The sequence below is a fragment of the Equus asinus genome, chromosome 24 (assembly GCF_041296235.1).
Source record: "Equus asinus isolate D_3611 breed Donkey chromosome 24, EquAss-T2T_v2, whole genome shotgun sequence".
NCBI classification, from domain to species: Eukaryota; Metazoa; Chordata; class Mammalia; order Perissodactyla; family Equidae; genus Equus; species Equus asinus.
Window position 1 is genome coordinate 34,633,401 of NC_091813.1, and position 23,366 is coordinate 34,656,766.

The following is a 23,366-nucleotide window of genomic DNA, read 5'->3' on the forward strand; positions in this document are numbered from 1 at the left end:
GATGCTGAAGAGAAGGGAAATGATTGCAGTGCTTCAGGCATTGAGAAGACCAGAGAGGATGGTATTCACTACACAGATGACATATCAGCCTCTACTAGGTTCAAGGACAATTTTTATGAATAGAAAGAGTGAAAGGTATGTAGATAAAGATAGCTGAAGTTGGTGAACTGGATGGTGGAAAGTTGAGGGAGTTTTTGCTTTCTTTCATCTGTTTTCTCTCTGACATATCAACTGGAAATGAGAAGAAAGAGTGGTTATTGGAGATTTGAGGAGAGAAAAGATTGATCATGGTCATATTGGCAAGGAAAAAGGTATATTTACTAGGGAAGTGTAGTAGGAATGTCTGGGAATGTTAAGGGACTATTGGAGATTTGTGATAAAAAAGTAAGAGTTCAGTCAGCATAGTTTTGTGATTTTCTCCAACAACATTCAGGAGGAGAGGAAAATGATAGAATTTGAAAGTCATATTATTAGTGAATCCATTCTGACTTGCTGTTTCCTTTTAAATGTATCTACAAACCATCTATTTGATAATCTATTCTTACATTTTCAGGTATCAGACTCAAAGTCAAACAATTTAATATGAAAGTTTTAGTACAGAAACTTTTTATAAGTTCAACTGAATATAGTATATCCCAAAGGTTAAAGCCTTCAATATCAGAAATTTTATCACCATTTTAATTGAAATCTTGTTTAAAGTTTAAGGTCATTTCCTCATACCTTAAATGAAACAAAGGATCACTTTACCTCTTTATAGTAACTGCTTGTAAGCTTAGAATTGGATTTAGCCTTTTAGTAAAATCTGACCAGTACTAAATCCAGTTCTAATGATCTTGTTATACAATTTGCCATCATTGAAGACAAACTGAAATAACTAGAATCAGTTATGGCTTTTAGTCCTAATATTGGAAATATTAGGTTATCTCTGTGAGCTATCTGTTGTAATTGTGTATACAACCCACCTTTAGTTGACTTTCTGTTGACTCACAGTATTTTATTACACTGATTTTGTGAGATAATGAACTCCTAGTGTCCCAAATGCTACTCCCCACACAGATATTATGATTTAAATAACATTTTTGGTAGCAATTGGGAGGTTTAGTTAGTTGAGAAGGAGCAATTTTCCTATATAGTAAAAGGAATTTTCATGTAGCTGTTCAGTGCATTGGGTCATTAACAATGTAATGCACCATATAGAGCCCTAAACAACTTGGCCCAAGAAAATTTAATACTGGATCCTCATTCATTTTTCTGTATATTTGGCGTCTTCCCCTCCTGCATGTTCTCTCATTCCATTTCCTTCTACTTCCAGGAGCTCGATTCATCAATTACCCCTCTTCTTACCTTCAGCCTCTTCCTTTTCCTTGTCTTCTTTCCCTAAGCCTTCTGTGGTAGGCAGCTTCTAACATGGCTCGCAATAATCTCTGCCACCTTGTATTCATGCTCTTGTGTAATCTTCTCCCCTTGAGTGTAGGCTGAACCTAATGACTTGCTACTAATGAATAGAATAAGTTGAAAAGTTATGGCACATCCCTTCCATGATTAGGTTACAAGAGACTGTGAATTCCTTCTTGCCAGCACTCTCACTAGCAGTTTCTCCCTCTTGCCTTCTCGACTTGTTCACTTTGATGCGTAAACTGCCATGTTAGGGAGGACCACATGCAAAAACTGAGGGCAGACTTTGGTCAACAGCCAGTGGGGAACTATGGCTATCAGTCCAACAGTCCAAAGGAACTGAACCCTGCTGACAACCACATGAGTGAGCTTGGGAAGTGGGTTCTTCCCCAGCTGGACCTTGAAATGAGAAGTCCTGGGCAGGTATGTAGAATTTAACCTGGTTCAAAAAGGGGTCTGATACTTGCCCTTGGCTTCTGGGAAGCAATCTCTAAGCAATCTGTGGACTGTTGTATCTGATAAGATTGTATTTTTTTGTCTGGGGCCAGAGGTCATACTGGATATTCTGACAGTATGGTTTAGGGTGGGGCTGACCATGCCCAAGTCCAACATTTGTAATTTATGGCAGGTCTTTGGGTCATGCAGTATCACTCAACCTGGAGTCTGAGATCAATCATGTACATAATCACTAGATCATGCCTACATAATGGAGCCCCAATAAAAATTCTGAACGCTGAGTCTTGGGCAAGTTTCCCTGGTTGGTGCTACTCCATGCATGTTGTCACACATCGATGTTGGGAAAGCAATGTGTCCTGAGTTCTCTGGGAAAAGACATTGGAAGCTCTCCTTTTGGTACTTCCTTAGAGTCTACCCTATGCATTTCTTCCTCGGATAATTTAAATCTGTATCTCTTTCCTTTGATAAACCATAATCATGAGTATAATAGCTTTCAATGAATTCTGTGGATATTTTTACCAAATTATCAAAACCGAGGATGGTTTTCAGAACATCTGAGGTGTCTTGGGAGGAAGCTTGTCCAAGAGGACTACGGGAGGGGCTCAGGTTACATCAACAAAAGAGGCTGGAGGGGGGCAACTGGAAGTCAGGCTCTGGGGGGCAATCATTCACAGCTGCCAAGGGGAGGTACAAATTGGATCAAAGCTCTTCCTTGCTTAAAATCCTTCAGCGGCCTCCTCTCATACTTGGAGTAAAATCTAAATTCCTAGTGTTTATGATTTGACCCCTTTCTATGTCTACAATCTTATCTTGTACCACTCCCCACCTCTTTCACAAATTATCAGTCATACTGGCCTTCTTTTAGTTCTTCTCAGATACTGTATTCTTTCCTGCCTCAAAATGTTTGCATAAGCTGTGCCTTATGCCAGGATTGTTTTTTTCTCTTGCTTTTTCTAGGGCTGGTTCCTTTTTGTCCTTGAGATCTTGGCTAAGATCTTTCTCCCTCCTAGAGGCTTCTGTTGACCCCTCAATTAACGTAAATTTCTGTAATAGTTTGAGTTGGCAAAGAGGCAAATGACCTAAAACTCAGAATAACTGTGGCTTAACAGGAAAAAGCATCTTTCCTCTCACATGAGAGTGATAGAATCAGGCTAGACCTGTTGGTGTTGCATGGTGTCAAAATCCCAGGATCCTTATATCTTGTGTCTTCATAATGTTTTCCCTCTATTTTAAATTCACCACATGGCCTATGAGGGCTGCTCAGAGAGTGCCAGAATAGGAAGGTACTTTAGAGGTCACCGTATGGGACACTCTATTGTGCCACTCAGATTCCCGTTTCAGGATGAAAGACTTCTTCCTGCCCTTCTGAAGTGCTGCTGTCAGCTCTTGGCTGTCAGCCCTTTTCAGAATTGCTTTGAGTAAAGAGAGCCAGCTTGCCCAAATTGGTGTATCTGACATCCAATGACTATGGCATGAAGGTATAAATACCCAGTCTCCCCTCCTCTAACCTAACTTGGGATAACTGTGAAAGGTTATCACAGCTTCAGAGCTCCTATCACTTGGCTGAGGCCTCATGGAGATTACATTGCAGCCCAAGATCTCCCTCTGCCCTATCTTGCCTTCCTTTCCTTTCTTCCACGGGTGGTTGTTCTCAAGGGTACTCCTTAATAAACTTCTTGCATATTAATCTCTACCTCAGAATCCTCCCAGGAAACCCCACCAACAAAAGCACCTACCCTAATTTCCTGATTTTAGGGGCATGAATCCTATGGATTTCCCAAGGTACAGATTTGGGAAGGAGAAGAGCCAGAACTTTTGGGTCCAAAGGTTGGTTCCCTTTCCAAATAATATGATAACTTCTTTAGTCATAAGAGAGCTCTGATTATGATCGAATCCTTTGAGCTTCTGTAAGAAGCAAAGACTTAAAGAATCTATGAAATACTATAGCCTCCTTTTGATATTTTGGTATTATAATGTCAATAGGCTGTCAATTAAGCTTCACTAGAATCTGTTCACTGGGATATGGGATGGAGTAGAGATCATTGTTTTAAAGGAGAGTTCATGGATCAGCGTACCCAAATTTGAATCTCACATTCTGCATTTTCTACCTGTGTGACCTTAGACAAATTTCTTAAACTCTCTGAGCATCAATTTGTTATCTGAGAATTGGAGGGCAATACTACTTATTAGAGGTATAGGGTACCTTATTCTTATTCCATAACTTTAGTTTATCCAACATGTGCCATCCATTTTATTTCATTTCATTCTATCCCAGAAGGAATTACTGAGAATTCTATGATATTTCCATCACTATAATAGTTAAAGAAGCATGAGAAGTCATGGTATGTGCTCTTAAGAAATCTCTAATTCTATCAGAGAGATAACACTTGCAATATAAAAGTTAGAGAAATATATAACGTAGAAACCAAGTCCAAATGGTATAGAATGGGCAGTATTTTAAGAAATGAGGACTGGAATAGACTTAATATGGGCAAGATTTCTATGATGTCATCTTATAATTGTTCTCTGAAGGATCTGTAGGTCAAAGGAGACAGAATTACCATTTTTAAAATTAAAAGGCTAGAATGAATTTTCCCATTCCATTCTTTTCAATTGGTAGTCTAAGAAAAGTCATAAATGAAACATTAAACTTTTTTAAATTTAAATTTTCATTTAGTGAAATTCGTTCTTTTTGTTGTTTAATTCCATGAGTTTTGAAAAATTCATAGAGTTGAATAATCACCATCAAAATTAATAACACATGTAGTTCCCTCACTTGACAAAAAAGTCCCTCATGCAAACACTATAGTCAAATCTTCTCCCTTCCTCCCCTAACTCCTGATAACCATTGATCTGTTTTCTGTCCTGGCATTTTGCTGTTTCCGGAATGTCACATAAGTGGAATTATATGGTATGCAGCCTTTAGATATGGCTTCTTTTACTTGGCATAATGCATTTGGAGTTCATCCATGTTGTATGTGTCAATCATTTGTTTCTTTTTCAGTTATTTCTACTTTTGGGGTATTATCAAGGTAGCTGCTATGAACATTTGTGTACAAGTTCTTTGTATGGACATGTGCTTTCATTTATCCTGAGTAAAAATTGAGTAGGAATAGAATTGCTGGGTCTAAAGATAAATTTGTGGTTCACATTTTAAGAAACTGAAGAACTATTTTCCAAAGTGGCTGTACCATTTTATATTTCCATCATTGATACATAAAGGTTCCAGTTCCTCAATATCCTTGTCAACACTTGTTATTGTCGTCTTTTGTATTATAGCCATTCTTGTGAGTACTAGTAGTTTTAATTTGCATTTCTCTAATGACTAATGTTTTAGGACATCTTTTTGTGTTCTTATTGGCCATTGATATATGTTCTTTGGTGAAATGTCTTATCATTTATATGATTTGTAATTATTTTCTCCTAGTGTGTGGCTTGTCTCTATTTTTCTTTTTTCAATTTAATTAATTTCTACTCATCTTTATTACTTATTTCCTTCTGTTTGTTTTGGTTGTAATTTTCTCTTTTTTTCTGGTTTCTTAAGATGGAAGCTTAGATAGTTATTTTTGAGACCTTCTTCTTCTTTAATAAAATCCTTTAGTGCTATTCATTTCCCTCTAAGCAATGCTTTAGCTGCATTTTACAAGTCTTGATATGTTGTATTTTCGTTTTCACTTAGTTAAAAATATTTTCCAATTTCTCTGGAGACTACTTTGATTTATGGGTTATTTAGTAGTGTGTTGCTTGATTTCCAAATACTTGGGACTTTTCCAGGTATCTTTTTGTTATTGATTTCTTATTTAATTTCATTGTGGTCAGATAACATACTTCGTATGCTTTCAATCCTTTTGTAATTGTTAATGCTTGTTTTACCCCCCAAAATATGGCCTATCTTGGTGAATGTTTCATGTACATTTGAAAATAATATGTATTCAGCTGTTGTTGGGTGGAATGTTATATAAATGTTAATTAGGTCACACGGTTGATAATGTTGGTCTGTTTTTCTATATTCTTGCTGATATTCTACTTGTTCTATTGATTACTGATAAAGGAGTGATGAAACGTCCAAGTATAATTGAGGATTTATCTATTTCTCTTTTCATTTGTATCAGTTTTTTTTTCATGTGTTTTGAAGCTCTGTTGTTAGGTTCATATGCCCTTAGAATTCCTATATCTTCTTAGTGAATGGACCCTTTTATCATGATATAATGTCCTTCTTTATTCCTGATAAATTTCTTTGTTTCAAAGTCTACTTTGTCTGGTAGTAACATGGCTACTCCAGCTTTCTTTCTGTTAGTATTTGCATGGTATATTTCTAAGATGATTTTACATTTAATATATCTATATCATTATATTAAAAATGAGTTTCTTACAAAAAGTGGGTTAGTTTACAAACAGCATATAATTGGGTTTTGTCTTTTCATCCAGCCTGACAATTTATTTTTTAACTGGTGTGTTGAGATCATTTTCACTTAATATGATATGATTGTATTTAGATCTACCCTTTGTTATTTTTCTGTTTGTCCCCTGTGGTTTTTTATTGTTGTTGTTGTTCCAATGTTCCCTCTTTCTTATATTCTTTTGAATTATTTGACTTTTTTGGTATTCCATTTTAATTTATCTGTTAGCTTTTTGACTATATCTCTTTGTAGAATAATTATAGTAATTTTCTAGGAATTGCAATATACACACAATCTTTCAGAATATAAATAGAGTTAATATTTACCACTTCAAGTAAATTGTAAAAGCCTTACCACCATACAGGTTCCTTTACTCTCTCCCTGTTATATTTGTCAAATGTATTACACTACAAATATTTAAAAATTTCCCAGACAGCATTATAATATTTTATTTCAAGAATCATAAATACTTTTAAAAACTTAAGATATGAAAATTGTCTATTATTTTTACACAATTTACAAATCATGTAAATTTGCCATTTATATTGCTCATCCTTCATTCCTGAAGTTCCAGATTTTTCCCTCTGGTATCATTTACCTGCAGCCTAAAGAACTTCCTTTTGCATTTCCTTTAGGGTAAATCTTTTGGCAATAAATGCTTAGTTTCTCTTCATGTGATAATGTCTTTGTTCACCTTCATTCTTGAAGGGTATTTTCAGACAATATATTATTCTGATTTGACAATTATTTCCTTTTAGCATTCTAAGGGTGGTGTTCTACTGTCTTCTGGCCTCAGTGTTTTCTGATAAAAAATCTGCAGTCATTTGAATAATTTACTGCAGTTATTTTCTCCAGTGGCTTTTAACATTTCTTTCTTTCTCTTTGGCTTCCAGCAGTTTTATTATGTTGTACGTAGGTACAGCTTCCTTTGAATTTATCTGTTTAGGTTCATTGACCTTCTGGATTCTGCAAATTTATATCTTTCACACAATTTGGGACAGTTTCAGCAATTATCTCTTTAAATATTTTTTTCTTCGCTAATCTCTTTCTCCTGTCTTCCAGGAAACCCAATTACTTGAATGTTAGGTTTATTGATAGTGTCTCACAGGTCTGTGAGACTCTCTTCATTTATCTTTTCAATCTTTTTTCTCTCTGTCCTTCATATTGTACAGTTTCTACTGATTAATCTTCAAGTTTACTGATTTTTTTCCCTCTGTTATCTCCATTCTGCTATTGCACTCATCTTATGAACTTATTTCAGATATCATATTTTTTTGTTCTAAAATTTCTATTTGGTCCTTTTTTATTTTCTGCTTTTCTGCAGAGAACTTCTATCTTTCTATTCATTTCAAGAGTGTCTACTTTTACCTCTTATAGGATGCTTATAATAGCTGCTTTAAAGTCTTGCCTAATAACGTTAGTATCTGGTTATTCCCGGATTGGCATCTGCTGATTGCATTTCCCCTTGAAATTTGATCAGATTTTGCTAGTTCTTTACATGTCCAATAATTTTGGATTATATCCTCTACAATTTCATTTTTAGGAGTCTTTGAGATCGTGTTAATTCCTCCAAATAATGTTTTGTTTTTTTTCAAGGTGGAAGGGGCTTTTTTAAGGAGGCAATAGTCCAGTTAGCTTCAAAGTGTGAATTTTGTTTCACTTTCTGTGGGAGATTGTCTTTTCAGTTTTCAGAACATTTATCATGCTGCTTGGGTTTGTCTTTGCATATGCCACTCAGGGTTTATATACATGTTCAGTTCTCAAAATCTTTGCTTTGCTTCTTTGGTTCTTTCACGGTTCGCTGCTTGGGGGTCCGCCTAAGACTTGTGTTGTTTCATACACAGAAGTAGGTGATCTCTTCCAGCTCTGTCCTCACCAGGATTTCCCCACATTCTTTGGCTCCTAGGAACTCTTTTTCCTAGTTCTTCTGAATAAAAATATGGAGTTCTCTCAGGTAGGGTCCTGTTGAACTGTCACATACTTCCATGTGATAAGGCCCCTCTCCAGAAAAGGCAATGGAAGGAAAGAGAAAAAAAAGAATGAGAGAGAGATTCCCCTTCTCCACATACTCTTTGCACAACAAAGCTTCTTTTCCTAGTCTTCTAAGATGTGGGTTTTCACTCAAAGTTTTAGGTGCTCAGCCCACCTTCACCATGACAATACAGCTCTGTGATTGTGCCTGGACTTGGGGAAGGGCTAGGAAGGGACCTCTTTTGCTGATCTTCTAGCAAGAAATATGGGTCTCTCTCACTTGGACTTTTTCTGTGCATGCTCATTGTGGAGTTTCCCAATTCAGTCCACCCTTGGGTCAAAGCTGGGAGATAAAGGAAAAACAACAGGAATCTCATCATCAACATACTGGTCTTCAAATTTTGACTTTAATCTCCAATCTGCCTGATATTCTTTAAGTTTCAGAATCCTTAAGTATTTGCTTTTTGTATTTGTCCAGAGTCTTTAGTTGCAGATGATGGGAAAGATGCATTCTGGTGGGCTTATTGCATTTTGGCCAGCACTGGACCATAGGTGAACCTATCAAAAATAATTTTCACATTGAATAGGAGGGTGCAGAGATGAATTTGCTGCCACTGAAGGAAACAACCTGCTATTTAACTTCTGTCTCTTCATTTAAAGATAATGCTACCTTGCTGTTACTTTTTGTTTAAGATGTATTTTAAGTTGCAGCTTAATGTGTGTGGTATAAATTTATGTATGTCAACGAAAGTTACATATGTGAGGTTGCATGGAGATTACACATCAAAATAGTTACTAGTTAAAATTTGGAAAATAGGAGCGAAGGCACACAGTTTTTTTGTTTTGTTTGTTTTTAACTCTATACATGTTTGTATTATTTGAATATTAGAAACGACTGGACTAATCTAAGGAGAAAAGAAGAATTCCCCTGACCCTGAAACTTCTAGTCAGTGTTAGACTCCATAGATTTCAGATCATTTACATCTGATTTCTAGCTGCAGTAGAAACTTTTGGTGGTTGACTGCTCAGCTCGTCACAACCTTCTTCCTTTGAGAATCTCCACTCTCCCCTTCATCCCCTCCCACCCTCCAGCCCCCACTTCCCAGAAGGCCAGGCTCTTGGCAGCCATGTCTGTGGTAAAAGACCCTGCCCTCTGGCCAGCTAAAGGATTCTCTCTCCTGAGTATTTGTAATGGGGACCAAAATGGGCTAGCTTATTCTGGCCTGTGTACTTGATCTGAGGTGATTCTGAGCCAGGAGCCGTGGAACAACCACCTTCTACCACATACAGAAATCAGTAGAGAAAGGCAGATAACAGAGAGGGGAGAAAAAAGCACAGAGAAGTACAAATGAAAGACCATGTGGCCAGAGAAGGAGGAGAGAATTAAACAAAATGAGAATGAGACTAAGGATAAACAAAAAATAAGCTAAGAGAAGAGCTGAGTTGCTCCTAAAGCCTTTTTACTTTCCTAGTTCTGGTACCTTTTGGGTCCTATCAACATTCTTATCTTTTAATTGAAGGACATGATTATGTATTATTATAATAATTATCCCATTTTCCTTAAACTATTTTAGTAAGACATTAGATTTCTCTCCCTTAACAGAAAACCAACATCCCAGGAAATCTGTTACTTAGTCATTTTTTCAGAAATCCTTATCATTTTGAAAAGAAATTATTTGCTATCATTTTGAAAAGAAAGAAGTAGTTGGGACTGTACATATTTGAAACAGCTCTAAGAAGACATAATCTAGTATTTTAATACCACAACCAAATCTTATCTTTAATGGGAGACATAGCATGGAACAAATACCATAATAAGGTTGGGTAGAAGTGGGAGCATGTGGACTGATTAGGAAAATTCAACTTTCCAAGAATTCTGGAATTAACAGTCCGCCCAGAAAAAATTACATACATTCATTTGCTCAACAAATATTTTTTGAGCAGCTGCTAAATACCAAGTATTGTTATAATGCTAGAGACAGAGCAGTGAGTAACATGAAGCTGTACCCACATGGAGCTTAAGTTCCTGTGGGGAGCAGGGTGGGCAATAGCAAACAAATACAAAATACGGGTGAATGCTATTAAGAAAATTAAGCAGAGTCAGGGGTTAGAGAATGCCTGGGCAGATACACTGTTTTATACAAAAAGGCCGAGAGGAGCCTCACTGATAAAGTGACATTTAAGCTGAGATCTGACTGAAGTGAGAGAGCAAGCCCAGTTGATCTTTGGGGAGCATATGTAGCATGTTTGAGCAAGAGTAAGATTTCCTATGAGATGTAAGAAAGGGAGAGAGTGGTGGATGATAAGACTAGGAGAGAGCATGTAATAGGGAGGGCAGATCCTGTTGGTCATAAGATCTCTGACTTTTGCTCTGAACACAGTAGGAAACCTCTGGAGGGTTTTGAGCAGAGGAGTAAAACTCAAGTCTTACCAAATCAGTCCAACTGCAATGGGGAGAATAAATCATACAGGGCAAGTCTGGAAGTGGAGAGATCAATTAGTAGGCTCTTAGAAAACTCCATGTGAGAGTTTTCTAGCTTAGACCAAAGTCAAAGTGGTGAGATACAGTTGAGATTTTGAAGGTGATGTATTTGAAGGTGGTGCTGACAGGATTGGCTGATGGGGTGGTTGTGAGGTGTGTGAGAGAAGAGTTTCATTTTTTGCTTAAGTTTTTGGCTTAAACAACTGGGTGAATGGAGAGGCCATTAACTAAGATGAGGAGTCACAAAGAAGAGGAATTCTGTTTTGGGATGCCTATCTGTAGCTAACAATATGTCATTTGGAAGATACCAGAGACTATTATAAGACACGCTTTAAATATATTAGCCCATTTAAGCAACCTTGTGAGATAGATTAATAATGTTGTACCCATTTGCAATTGAGGAACCTGAGGCACAGGGAAATTATATATCCCTTGCCCAGCTAGTACAAGGCAAAGTTAGGATCTGAATCTAGGGAGCCCAGCTCCAGAATCTGCTCACTGCCTACATATCTATCTAAACAGATACATTCGGCAGACAGCTGGATCCAAAGGTCTTCAGTTCAGGGTGGAGGTTCGGTCTAGGTAGAGAAACACATTTAAGAGGTATCAGCATATTGATGGTATTTGAAGCCATAATACTAGTTGAGATCATTTAGGGAAAGAGTATTAATGGGGAAGAGAATAAGTTCAAGGGCTAAGCCCTGGGGCATTTCATGATTTAGAGCTTAGGGACCAGAGAGGCTCCAGTAAAGAACACAGAGGAGTAGAGTAGGCAGTGAAGTAGGAGAAAAACCAGGAGAGTGCAGTATCTGGGAAGCCAAATAAAAGTGTTTCAAAGAGAATGGTCACCTCTGTCAAATACTGCTGATAGCTTGAAAGAATGAAGACTGAGTATTGACCAACAGATTTGCAATGTGAAGGTCATTGGTGACTGAGCATTTTCAGAGGAATGATGAGGATGCAAGCTCTACAGAGTAGATCAAGAGGGGATGGGAGGAGGGGAAAAATAGAAATCACAAACTTGGACAACTTTTGAAAATTTTTTTAAGTGAAGGGGAGCATAACTAAGTTAGTTCTCTTTTTCTTCTCACCCAGTGCCTCCCCACTCACATCTGCAGACTGTGACACTTCATCATTACCAAACTGGTGACTTCCAGAGAAGTCATCTCTGAGGCCCTTACATTTCAGGATTCTCAGAAAAACATTTGACCAATAGCCAATCATAGACCTGTTTTCATCTCTGCCTTTTCCTGAGTAATGGGCTGCTTATCTACCCAGCACCTGGCCCTACTAACCCAGGGCACCCCTTGAACGTCAACCCCTTGACAACCTTCCTAAACTCCCAGACTGGGTCAGGTATCTGTTTTATGATCATAACATCCTGCACTTTGCTTTATGGAACATATAACAGTTTGTATTTATACATATTTGTTTGTCTGATTATTTTATTTATGCTTATCTTTTCTAGTAGACTGTGCTAAGAGAATGGACTCTGGAATCGGACTGCCAAGGTCCAAATCCTGGTCACATATACTAACTGGGTGACCTTGGGCAAATAACTTAGCCACTCTGAGACACTGTTTCTTCTGTAAAATTGGGGTTAAACTAGTATTCACCGCGTATAATTTTGTGAGGTTAATACTACATGTAAATGTGCCTTACACTCAATAAATCTTAAAATCATTGTGAACATATTAAAGTAGAAAATACATATTTTAAAACATATATCCAAAATAAATCATAATTAATCTCTTTCTTTCCACTTTTACTCTTCCCTCCCTCCACCCCAGCTTGGCCTTACTGTGTTCTATATTAGCCACATTTCTTTTTTTACCTTTATTATACTTGATTGCAAAACCCACTGTCTTATTAAATTTACCAACTGGTAGAATTTTTTTTAATGGAAATTATCTAAAATGTTAAAAGAAATTCCACTGTTATTTTCTTTCCACAATATAGGAGCTTCTTTCTCGTTTATCTGGAATGCCTTCTAAGTAAAAGGCACTGACTGAACTATTGCTTGATAACAAGTCACGCCTAAACCTAGTATCTTAAACCAATGATTTATTATGGTATATTTTGGTTTTCTGGGTAAATTGGGCTCATTTGAGTAGTTCTTGTTTGGTTTCTCTCAGGCAAACGGAGGCTGAGGCTGCAGATGTCTGTCAGCTTGAACGTGCTGGATGTCAAATGCGGTTTATTCACTCATGTTTGGTTGCTCAACTGGAGTGGATGAAACAGCTTGGGGCTGGCTTGACATCTCTCTTTCTTCTTTCTCTCTCTCTCTCCCTCTCCATAGGCTTCCCCATTTGGTAGCTCAGGATTTTTTTTTTTTTTGAGTTCATAATAGATTACATCATTGTGAAATTTCAGTTGTACATTATTTCTTGTCTGTCACCATATAAGTGCTCCCCATCACCCCCTATGCCCCTGTGCCCATGCCCCAAACCTCTTCCCCTGGTAACCACTGAACTATTCTCTTTGTCCATGTGTTTGTTTATCTTCCACATATGAGTGAAATCATATGCTGTTTGTCTTTCTCAGTCTGGCTTATTTCACTTCACATAACACCCTTCAGGTCCATCCATGTTGTTGCAAATGGGATGATTTTGTCTTTTTTATGGCTGAGTAGTATTCTATTGTATATATATAGATACCACATCTTCTTTATCCAATCATCAGTCGATGGGCACTTGGATTGCTTCTATTTCTTGGCTATTGTGAATAGTGCTGCAGTGAACATAGGGGTACATAGGTCACTTTGGATTATTGATTTCAAGTTGTTTGGGTAGATACCCAGTAGTGGGATAGCTGAGTCATATGGTATTTCTACTTTTACTTTTTTGAGAAATCTCCATACTGTTTTCCATAGTGGCTGCACCAGTTTGCATTCCCACCAGCAGTTTATGAGGGTTCCCTTTTCTCCACAACCTCTCCAACATTTGTTATTTTCAGTCTTAGTGATCATAGCCATTTTAACAGGTGTAAGGTAGTATCTTAGTGTAGTTTTGATTTGCATTTCCCTATGATTAGTGGTGTTGAACATCTTTTCATGTGCTTATTGGCCATCTGTGTATCTTCTTTGGAAAAATGTCTATTCATATCTTTTGCCCAGTTTTTGATTGGGCTGTTTTTCTGTCATTCAGTTGTGTGAGTTCTTTATACGTAATGGAGATTAACCCCTTGTAGGATATATGATTTGAAAATATTTTCTTCCAATTAGTGGATTGTCTTTTTGTTTTGATCCTAGTTTCTTTTGCCTTACAGAAGCTCTTTAGTCTGATGAAGTCCCACTTGTTTATTTTTTCTTTTGTTTCCCTTATCTGAGAAGACATGGTATTTGAAAATATTCTTTTAAGTTCAATGTCAAAGAGTATACTTCCTATATTTTGTTCCAGAAGTTTTATGGTTTCAGGACTTATCTTCAAGTCTTTGATCTATTTTGAGTTTATTTTTGTGTATGGTGTAAGATAATGGTCTACAATCCTTCTTTTGCAAGTGGTTGTCTAGATTTCCCAACACCATTTATTGAAGAGACTGTCTTTTCTCCATTGTATGTTCTTGGCACGTTTGTCAAAGATAAGCTGTCCGTAGATGTGTGGTTTTATTTCTGGGCTTTCTATTCTGTTCCATTGATCTGTGTGCCTGTTTTTGTACCAGTACCATGCTGTTTTGATTACTATGGCTTTGTAGTACATTTTGAAGTCAGGGATTGTGATGCCTCCAGCTTTGTTCTTTTTTCTCAGGATTGCTTTAGCAATTTGGGGTCTTTGGTTGCCCCATATTAATTTTAGGATTCTTTGTTCTGTTTCTCTGAAGAACGTCATTAGGATTCTGATTGGGATTGCATTGAATCTGTAGATTGCTTTGGGCAGTATGGACATTTTAGCTATGTTTATTCTTCTGATCCATGCGCATGGAATCTCTTTCCATTTCTCTATGTCATCATCTATTTCTTTCAATAAAGTCTTATAGTTTTCATTGTATAAGTCCTTCACCTCCTTGGTTAAATTTATTCCTAGATATTTTTGTTGTTGTTGTTGAGATTGTAAATGGAATTGTATTTTTGAGTTCTCTTTCTGTAAGTTTGTTATTAGAGTATAGAAATGCAGCTGATTTTTGTAAGTTGATTTTGTATCCTGCAACTTTACTGTAGTTGTCGATTATTTCTAATAGTTTTCCAGTGGATTCTTTAGAGTTTTCTATATAAGGTCATGTCATCTGCAAACAGTGAGAGTTTCACTTCTTCACTCCCTATTTGGATTCCTTTTCTTCCTTTCTCTTGCCTAATTGCTCTGGCCAAAACCTCCAGTACTATGGTGAATAAGAGTGGTGATAGTGGGCACCCTTGTCTTGTTCCTGTTCTCAGAGGGATGGCGTTCAGTTTTTCCCCACTGAATATAATGTTGGCTGTGGGTTTGTCATATATGGCCTTTATTATGTTGAGGCAATTTCCTTCTATCCCCATTTTGTTAAGAGTTTCTATCATAAATGGCTGTTGGATCTTGTCAAATGCTTTCTCTGCATCTATTGAGACGATCACGTGGTTTTTATTCCTCATTTTGTTAATGTTTTGTATCACATTGATTGATTTGCAGATGTTGAACAATCCCTGTGTCCCTGGTATAAATTCCACTTGATCATAGTGTATGACCTTTTTGATGTACTGCTGTATTTGTGTTGCCAATATTTTGTTGAGGATTTTTGCATCTATGTTCATCAGTGATATTGGCTTGTAGTTTTCCTTTTTTGTGTTGTCCTTGTCAGGCTTTGATATCAGAGTGACGTTGGCCTCGTAGAATGTGTTAGGAAACGTTCTGCCTTCCCTAAGTTTTTAGAATAGCTTCAGAAGGATAAGTAGTAAATCCTCTTTGAAAGTTTGGTAGAATTCTCCAGGGAAGCCATCTGGTCAGGCTTTTTAATAGCAAGTAGATCTCAGTGTATTCAGACTTCTTACCCAATGGCTACTTTTCCCAGAACAAGTACTGTAAGAGACCCAGGTGGAAACTGCAAGGCTTCTTATGACCTTGCCTCAGAGGTCACACAGCATCACTTCTGCTGCATTTCATTAGTCAAAAGCAAGTCAGAGGACCAGCTCAGATTCCAGTGGAAAGGAATACACAAGAGGATAAATTCTGAAAGGCATGGTTAATTGGTGGGTCATCTTTGAGGACGAGCTACCACCATGAACCTATAAACATACACAACAAAACCACAAAGCCTCTGCTGTTAAGAAGCTTATGGTATAGTATACTATACTATAAGGCAGAATTTAACTTTGGCACTATTGACTTTTAAAAAATTAAATACATTTTATTTCTTAGAACAGTCTTAGATTTATAGAAACATTGCCAAGATAGTACAGAGAATTCCCATATTACCCCTCACTCAGTTTCCCCTGTTAATAACATCTTGCATTAGGATGGTACATTTGTTACAATTAATAAACCCATCAATTGATACATTATTATTAACTAAAGTCCATACTCTATTCATATTTTCTTAGTTTTTACCTAAAGTCCTTTTTCTGTTCAAGGGTCTCATCCAAGATACTATATTATTTTTAGTGTTCATTTCTCCTTAGACTCTTCTTGGATATGACAGTTTCTCAGACTTTTCCTATTTTTGATGGCCCTGACAGTTTTGAGGAGTCTTGGTTAGGTATTTTGTAGAATGTCCCTGTATTGGAATTTGTCTGATTGTTTTTGTCATAATTAGGTTGGGATTAGAACACATACATGATCAACGTGATTTATCATTGTCGATGTTAACCTTGACCACTTGGCTGAGGTAGTGTTAGGTCAGGTTTCTTCACTGTGAAGTTACTCCCAGCACCCCCCACCCCCTACCCAACTAAGGAAGTTACTATGAGAAGCCTACGCTTAAGGAGTGGAGAGTTATGCTCCATGTCCTTGAGGGAGGAATACATACATTTTTTGGAATTTTTCTGCAAAGAAGATTTGTCTCCTCCACTTATTTGTTTTTCAATAATTAAATTATATCAGTATGGAGACATGGGTATTTATTATACTTTGGGTTATAACCCAATACTACTTTGTGTATTTGTTCCTCAAATAGTTCCAACTTTAGCCATTGGGAGCTCTTTCAGATGGTTCCTGTCTCCCTCTGATATATCCCCATCAATGTTTTTTGTTTTTTGAGCACTTCCTACTTTCTAGCACTACAAGATGCTCCAGGATCACCTTGTATATCCCCTGCCCTAGAATCAGCCTTTTGTTCAAGGACTCCTGGTTTCTTTCATTGGAAAACAAGATCTGGGTGCTAGTTGTGCTCTTGATACACTATTGACATTTTGGGCCCGATAATTCTTTGTTGTGGAGAGGTGTCCTGTGTATTGTTTAACAGTGTCCCTTGCTTCTGCCTATTAGATGCCAATAACAACCCTCCTTCTCCAGCTGTGAAAATCAATAATGTCTCCAGATAATGTCAAATGTCCCCTAGGGGCAAAATGGCCCCTGGTTGAGAACCACTGGTATAGAGACAGACCTGCTGAAAATTACAATGATATAATATAATGGAGAGCAGAGGGAGAATTGTGGAAGAAGCCTCTGAGCCTGTTTGCAGATAGATATTGGGGAAGGATTCACAGAGGAGGTGCCATTTGGACTGAGAATTTATTTGCTATTTTTTGAGCAATTATCATGAGTCAGACAAAATGTAATGTTTTATTTTCATCATCTCATATAATCCCAAACTTAAAAAGGAGGTATTTGGCAAGTGAAGAAACTAAAGTTTAAAGGACGAAGTTTCTTGCTTAGAGTGCCTGAGCTCTTCTTGAAAGATCTAACCAGCCATGTGGATGGAGAGCTTTGAAGTCCTGACATCTGCTCACACTGATCAAATCAAGGCTATTTCAACCACTCCTTTGTTTATAAAAGTGCAATACCATCTCATTTTAAATTATTTTTTCCCATTGAATTCTAGGTTCTTGAGAGCAGGAACCATGCAGTGTTCATCTTATATCTCCTTTCTAGCATGGTGCTTGCCATGTTACAGGTATTTGATAACTGTTTAATGAGTTAGTTAATATTAGTCCATTCCATAGTCCATTCCATCAAATTCCCCACTCACAGATTACAGAATTAACTCATACTTCCTCCTGGTCAAATCTCTATCCTACCAGCACTTCTGGTGGAGGGCTTGCTGCCTGGCACATCAGCCAACCTCTTTGCAGTCTTTGATCCCTCTGTCTCATTGTTTTAATCTCAGCACCCCAAAAGGTATAGTTTGCTGGTGTCAGTGACATCCTCAAACTGATTATAGCCAGTAGCACTTTGCCGCGGGTTAGAGCTGCAAAAGGTATTCTCTAAGGAAGGAAAAAAATGCTACATCTCTGATATTAAAATGCAGATGTATTGCTGCTGGTTTCCACATGTAATGTCAATTATCTACTTTTGACAATTCCTTTGTCCCATGTGATTCTTCTATCATTTAAGGACAAATTTTACACAGACCATGAAAGATGTTTTTTTGTTTTTTTCTTTTTTCCTTCTTTTCAAATCCTTCACATTCTCACCCCAGTTTCCTTTTTTTGAGGGGAGGGAGGAGGGTCTTTCTTCTTGTTTAGTAGACAAAAAGAGGGGAAAAAATACCCTGTTTTTTTTTGTTCCTTTTCTTTTTCCTATAACTTCTGGATCTGTTTTGCACTTGCTATGAAATTTTAAGTCTATTGAATTAGAAGTTGCTCTCTCTGGTTTCAAGACTCTCTTTCTTCCTTGCCTTTGCTAAAATTCTGGTCTAATTAAAAAAACAGTAGATCATAGTTAAATAAAACTGTACCCAGGATAACCCTAATTTCCATATGCAGATTTATCTGCACTGACAGCCACCCCCCCCTTATACACACTCTCTCTCGCTCTCTCATTCTCCTTTCCCTCCTCTCCATCTCCCATTGCATTGTGTCTGACTGATTTTCAGAGCACCTTCGCTGTTTCCTCCTTCTCTTTCCCTTTCTGTAAAATATCTAGACAGGAAGGAGGTGGCTGCAGAGGCTGAACAAACAATCTCATATTCTGCCTGCAATGTCATCGTTTCTTTCCCCCATTTTAGGGGGCTGAAGTTGCCCAGGAAGGGGATGCAGAGGAGCTGGAAAGGAAGGGGGGAGCTCTCCAGTGGCAGCTGCGGTCAGGGGCAGGGACTGCCGCCAGATGTGCCTGCCTCTCTGGACTTTGATGCGAAAGGGGCAGCAGGAGGAAATATTGGGAGACAAAAGCCCCGGTTTAAATGATCATTTTCTTTATTTAACATGGCAGCAGACACTCTGCGTAAGATCATCATGCCGAACATAAACTGGACTTTCCCACTTGCCTGGCAGGAGTGAGACAGATCACTGTGTGCTAAATGAGCATCTGAGGTAAGACCCACTGTTACAGATACTTGATTTTTTTCCTAATCATTTAATGTTCTTAAATATGTGTTTCAATCTCAGTCATAAACAGTATAGTGGGGGCAAATCTGTGTTAATCTGCATGTACAGAACCAAGAAAAAGAAGAGGTATAATATATTCAACTCAATTTGAGGAGGTTAGTTACTTTGTCAATTCTGTGTGTTCTGTTTGGTTTTTAGGAAAAATATTTCGTTTAAGAATAGACTAGTGTCATCATAATCCACCGCTGGTGATAATACTGATGTTCAGACTCTGAAAAAAAACTTCGCAAAAAGACAGTAAGCTACAGATGCATGTGCTGTATTTTTAGCTCGCATACAAATATTAGAACTCTTATTAAAATGATAGGTTTTTTTTAGTAGAGAAGGAATGAATGCTGCATAATTAAGTACAGTATTTAATTTGGCTGTTGTGAAGCAAAAGAATAAGGTAATAATTTTTATTGTACTAATCAGTCTCAAGATGTTCTCTGTGTTAATTGGGTTAAAAAAATTGCAGTACTTATTAGAAATTCTAATTTCACAATGCAGCGCTGACAATAAGCTCAGCCAGTGAATTATTCACATCTTTAATTTGCTCACTTAATGACAGTGTTCTGTAATCAGAGTGCAGAGACTGCTGCCTATGCATTATGTATGATGCTCAGGACTTAAATGCAGGACATTATGAAGCTCTCAGTGGTTCAGTAATTAGTTTTCCACAAGACAGGATTTAGATATTCACAGATAAAAGTCCACAGTTGGATAATACTAAGGTTGCAACACAAAATAACAAAGGAAAGGAAGCTCAAAGTTTAGACTGAAACTTTGTCTCTCCAGCCTTGTCCACTGTGGAAACAGAATCATGCCACCTGAAATAGTTGCCTAGCTCTGATCACATGTTTGAAAACTGTTTTTGAACAAAGTTGTAGCAGGCAAGGCATTTGAACAATTTCGGTGGACCAGAGGGGAAAGATAAAACCTTTTTAATTAGTGTTCACAGAAACCCTGCAATATATCCTCCTAATAAGTCTGTAGTATGCATAGCAGGCATTCTCAATGTGCTTTGTAACTTAGTTAGTGCAAATGCAAATCAGGTTACAATAGTGTTTGGCTGTAATTGTGTTTGTAAAAGGGTTACATGCCCAAATGGAGATTGAACTTGCTCATGGTTTTGTTCCAATTGCTTCTGAGGGAAGGTTTGAAAATCAAATGAGATATTAAGTGAATCTGGGCATGAAAGGAAGTAGATCTGAATTGTCAGTGCAACTTTGAAATTTCTTACACTTGTCAGTTCAGAACTGTCAGTTTTTCTTTAATGCTTCTAAGTATTGTTCTGTCATAAATTATATAATCATATAGACTACCCAGAACAATTAGCAATACTTTAAAAATGTATACTAACTTTCGGAAAACATTTCACAGTATTAATTCTAAAGTTTAATGACTAAATTGGAATCTTTAACTACAGTAGTTTTTTTTTTTTTTTAAAGAACATGCTGCTTGGTAGACTCTATGGGGTATTTTTGAGGACTTAAATATTAATCTTTATTAATAAGGTCTTACTGCTCTATCATTTCTCAGTCTAAGATTTGTGTTCATTTCCAAAACCCAAGTGTTAGGATCTCTGATAAAAATTGGTATCCAGAATTGGAATGCATAGTAACACTTTTTAAAAACTGCCTTTTATAGCTTAGAACACTTTTTTTAAAAGAAAGTTGAGCTTAGAACATTTTTTTTAAAGAAAGTTGAGTTGAGAAATCTATAGGCAGATGTAGTATTTAGTGAAGGAATGAACTAGTCAAATAAAAATAATACATTCTACCATAATTTGAAAAATTCTAAATTAGAAAAATTGTCATACCTCCAAATTTGACTCCAAACTTCTCGAACTGAAAAGTTACTTTAGCAAAATTAAAAAGTTTTTCATCTGTGTTTAGGAAGCTATTGCCTTTGTAATACTTAGAACATACATTTTGGGAAAAGACACTTGGTTGGGGAAGGAATTAGGGTATCAGGCAGCTGAGTAGGTGACCTGGCTTTGACTTGGCTTTAGATCCAGGAATAATTTGTGGCAAACAGATGGTGGCAGTGGTGCCGATGGAAGTTCAAAAAAATGTCTGGGAATTAGGATACTCGAGTTCTAGTCCCGTTTCTGCCACAAACCAGCTATGGACGTAAGCACTTAAAATCACTTTCCAGTTCTTTATCTGTCAGACAAGAATAACGAACTTTTCTAAGCTTTAGAAGAAAACAACCATAGAGTTGTTATGGGGATAAATGAGGTAGGAGGAGTGAAAGTTTTTTGAAAATTTAAAAGCACTAAACAAAAATAAGGAAGCTATTTTAAGGATTAGCATAAAACTAAATGTGAATCTGTGTTGTTTATTATGGCAGAGATTCCCATCCAAATCTGCAACACTCTATAATGAAAAAATGTCAAAATATTGTCAAGTAAATCAATTTAAAATTAATTTAATGAAAATAAGCCATGACAAAATTGTTCTCTTTAGGTATTTGGGGGGAAATAAAGAGAGCTTTGAGATCTCATAAGCAACAATTAGGTGTCACCACTCCAAAAAGGTTAGCAATCATCTTGCTTTGGACAGGTGTTTCACTCATCATTTAGGAGACTTACATATTAATATTCTAAGAAGTCTTATGCCTGAAATGTCTACCAGTCACTAAAATTTCAGCCATTCTCTTCATTAGATTATGTGAGTCAGATTGAAGTAATTTACACCACTAGAATTTTGCAGCTCTTTTCCTCACCAAAAATCAATCAATATATTAACCAATCAATCAATAATTGATAATCCAGTAATTAATTTTTTTATCATCTCTTGAGCACTTATAATGCTATTAAAAATAACATGCTATCTCTCCCTCATTCTTATGAGGCAGTTGTCTCCATATTCCAGATGAGAGACTAAAGCGCAAAGAAGTTAAGTAACTTGACAATACCACCCAGCTGGTGAGAGGTGGAGTTGGAATTGAACCAGTTCCAAGTCCTGAGGTCTTAACCAATATATTATATTGTCAGTTCCCAAGGCTCTGTGCTAAGTGCTGAGATAAGGTAATGGGTTGGGCTTCCTGCCCTCAAACTGCTCACAGTGATAATGCTTGAATTTCTTCCACCTGCTCAGTTGTAGGTCGAGATTCTTGCTTCTTATAGTGTGTTCTGTAGACCAGCAGTATTGAAATCATCTGGAACCAGGCTTGGATGCTTCACAAACTTTGATGTGGCTTTTAAATCTCTTGGGGATCTGGTTAAAATGCAGATTCTGATTCAGTCAGTCTAGGGTGGGGTTCAAGATGCATTTCTAACACGTTTCCAGGTGATGCAATGTTGCTATTTGGAGACATTTCCATTTGGTAAGTTCTGGAATTAGGCTTATTTCCCCCAAGTTTAGGGCAGGCCCAGTGCACCTGATTCCTTACTGAGTCCTACTCTTCCTCCAATTCTGATGTTCCCTTGGTCCAGATAGAAGAGCTTCCACCTTGGTTTTCTAACTTTGGCTCTCCGCTGCCCTGAGTCTCAGCCTACATAGCTGCGGCCCTGGCTACTTGCTTAGCTCTGGCTCAGACCTTCTTCCACGGGTCTGATTCCACACTCCCAGTCACTAGCGTTGGCTGTTCTGTCTCTGTTGTGGCGTCAGCCTGGTTGAGGATCTTCTTTCTCTTTTGCATCAAAACCACCTGTGAAGCGTATTAAAAACCTGCAACCCCTTTCAGCACCACTGCCAGAGATTCTGATTCAGTAAGCCTGGGGTGGGGTCTTAGGAATTTTATCTTTTACAAAGTTTCATAGTTGATTGTGATGGGCAATACATGCTGAAAACAACTTCCCTGGGGGTCCCTGCTCTGCTTTGGTCTGATGGGAATCCTTTAGAAAGCCATCCTGGCATAGCTTGGGTTCAAGTTTGCAATGCACTGGGAACATTTTCTCTATGCCTCTCTGTTAGCAGTGGGAGCAGAACATAGGGAGAATTTAACACTTTGCTGAGCTAGTTTCAAGAAGGCTTTGCTGAGTGATTGGCATTTGAATTGGATAGCCAATGAATAGGTCTTTTATTTTTTCCATGCCAAAGGAATAGCATATGCGAAGACAGAGATAAAAATAAGAAAGGTATCTTAAATACTGAGACTTTCATTTTGACAAAGGTTTGTTTAACACGTGGAAGGGAAGAGTAGGAGATAAAATTATAAAGGTAAGTAGCCTCACTTTTAGGACCTTCTGTGTTGGACCAAAGAGTCCACACTTCATTCTACAAAC

At 37.4% G+C, this 23,366-nt stretch overlaps 1 long non-coding RNA gene across 5 annotated transcripts in view; it reads left to right on the plus strand.

Annotated features, from left to right (window-relative positions):
• The window catches only part of LOC106848476 (uncharacterized), an 885,659-nt gene that overhangs the window by 4,586 nt on the left and 857,707 nt on the right, over positions 1–23,366 (plus strand). For 4 of the 5 annotated variants that reach the window (XR_011497673.1, XR_011497671.1, XR_001402450.3 and 1 more), the window contains exon 1: positions 18,591–19,078. This is a non-coding gene — a long non-coding RNA (uncharacterized lncRNA). Of the gene's footprint in view, positions 1–18,590; positions 19,079–23,366 lie in introns of those variants that run through there. The other variant, XR_011497674.1, reaches the window with a different exon arrangement.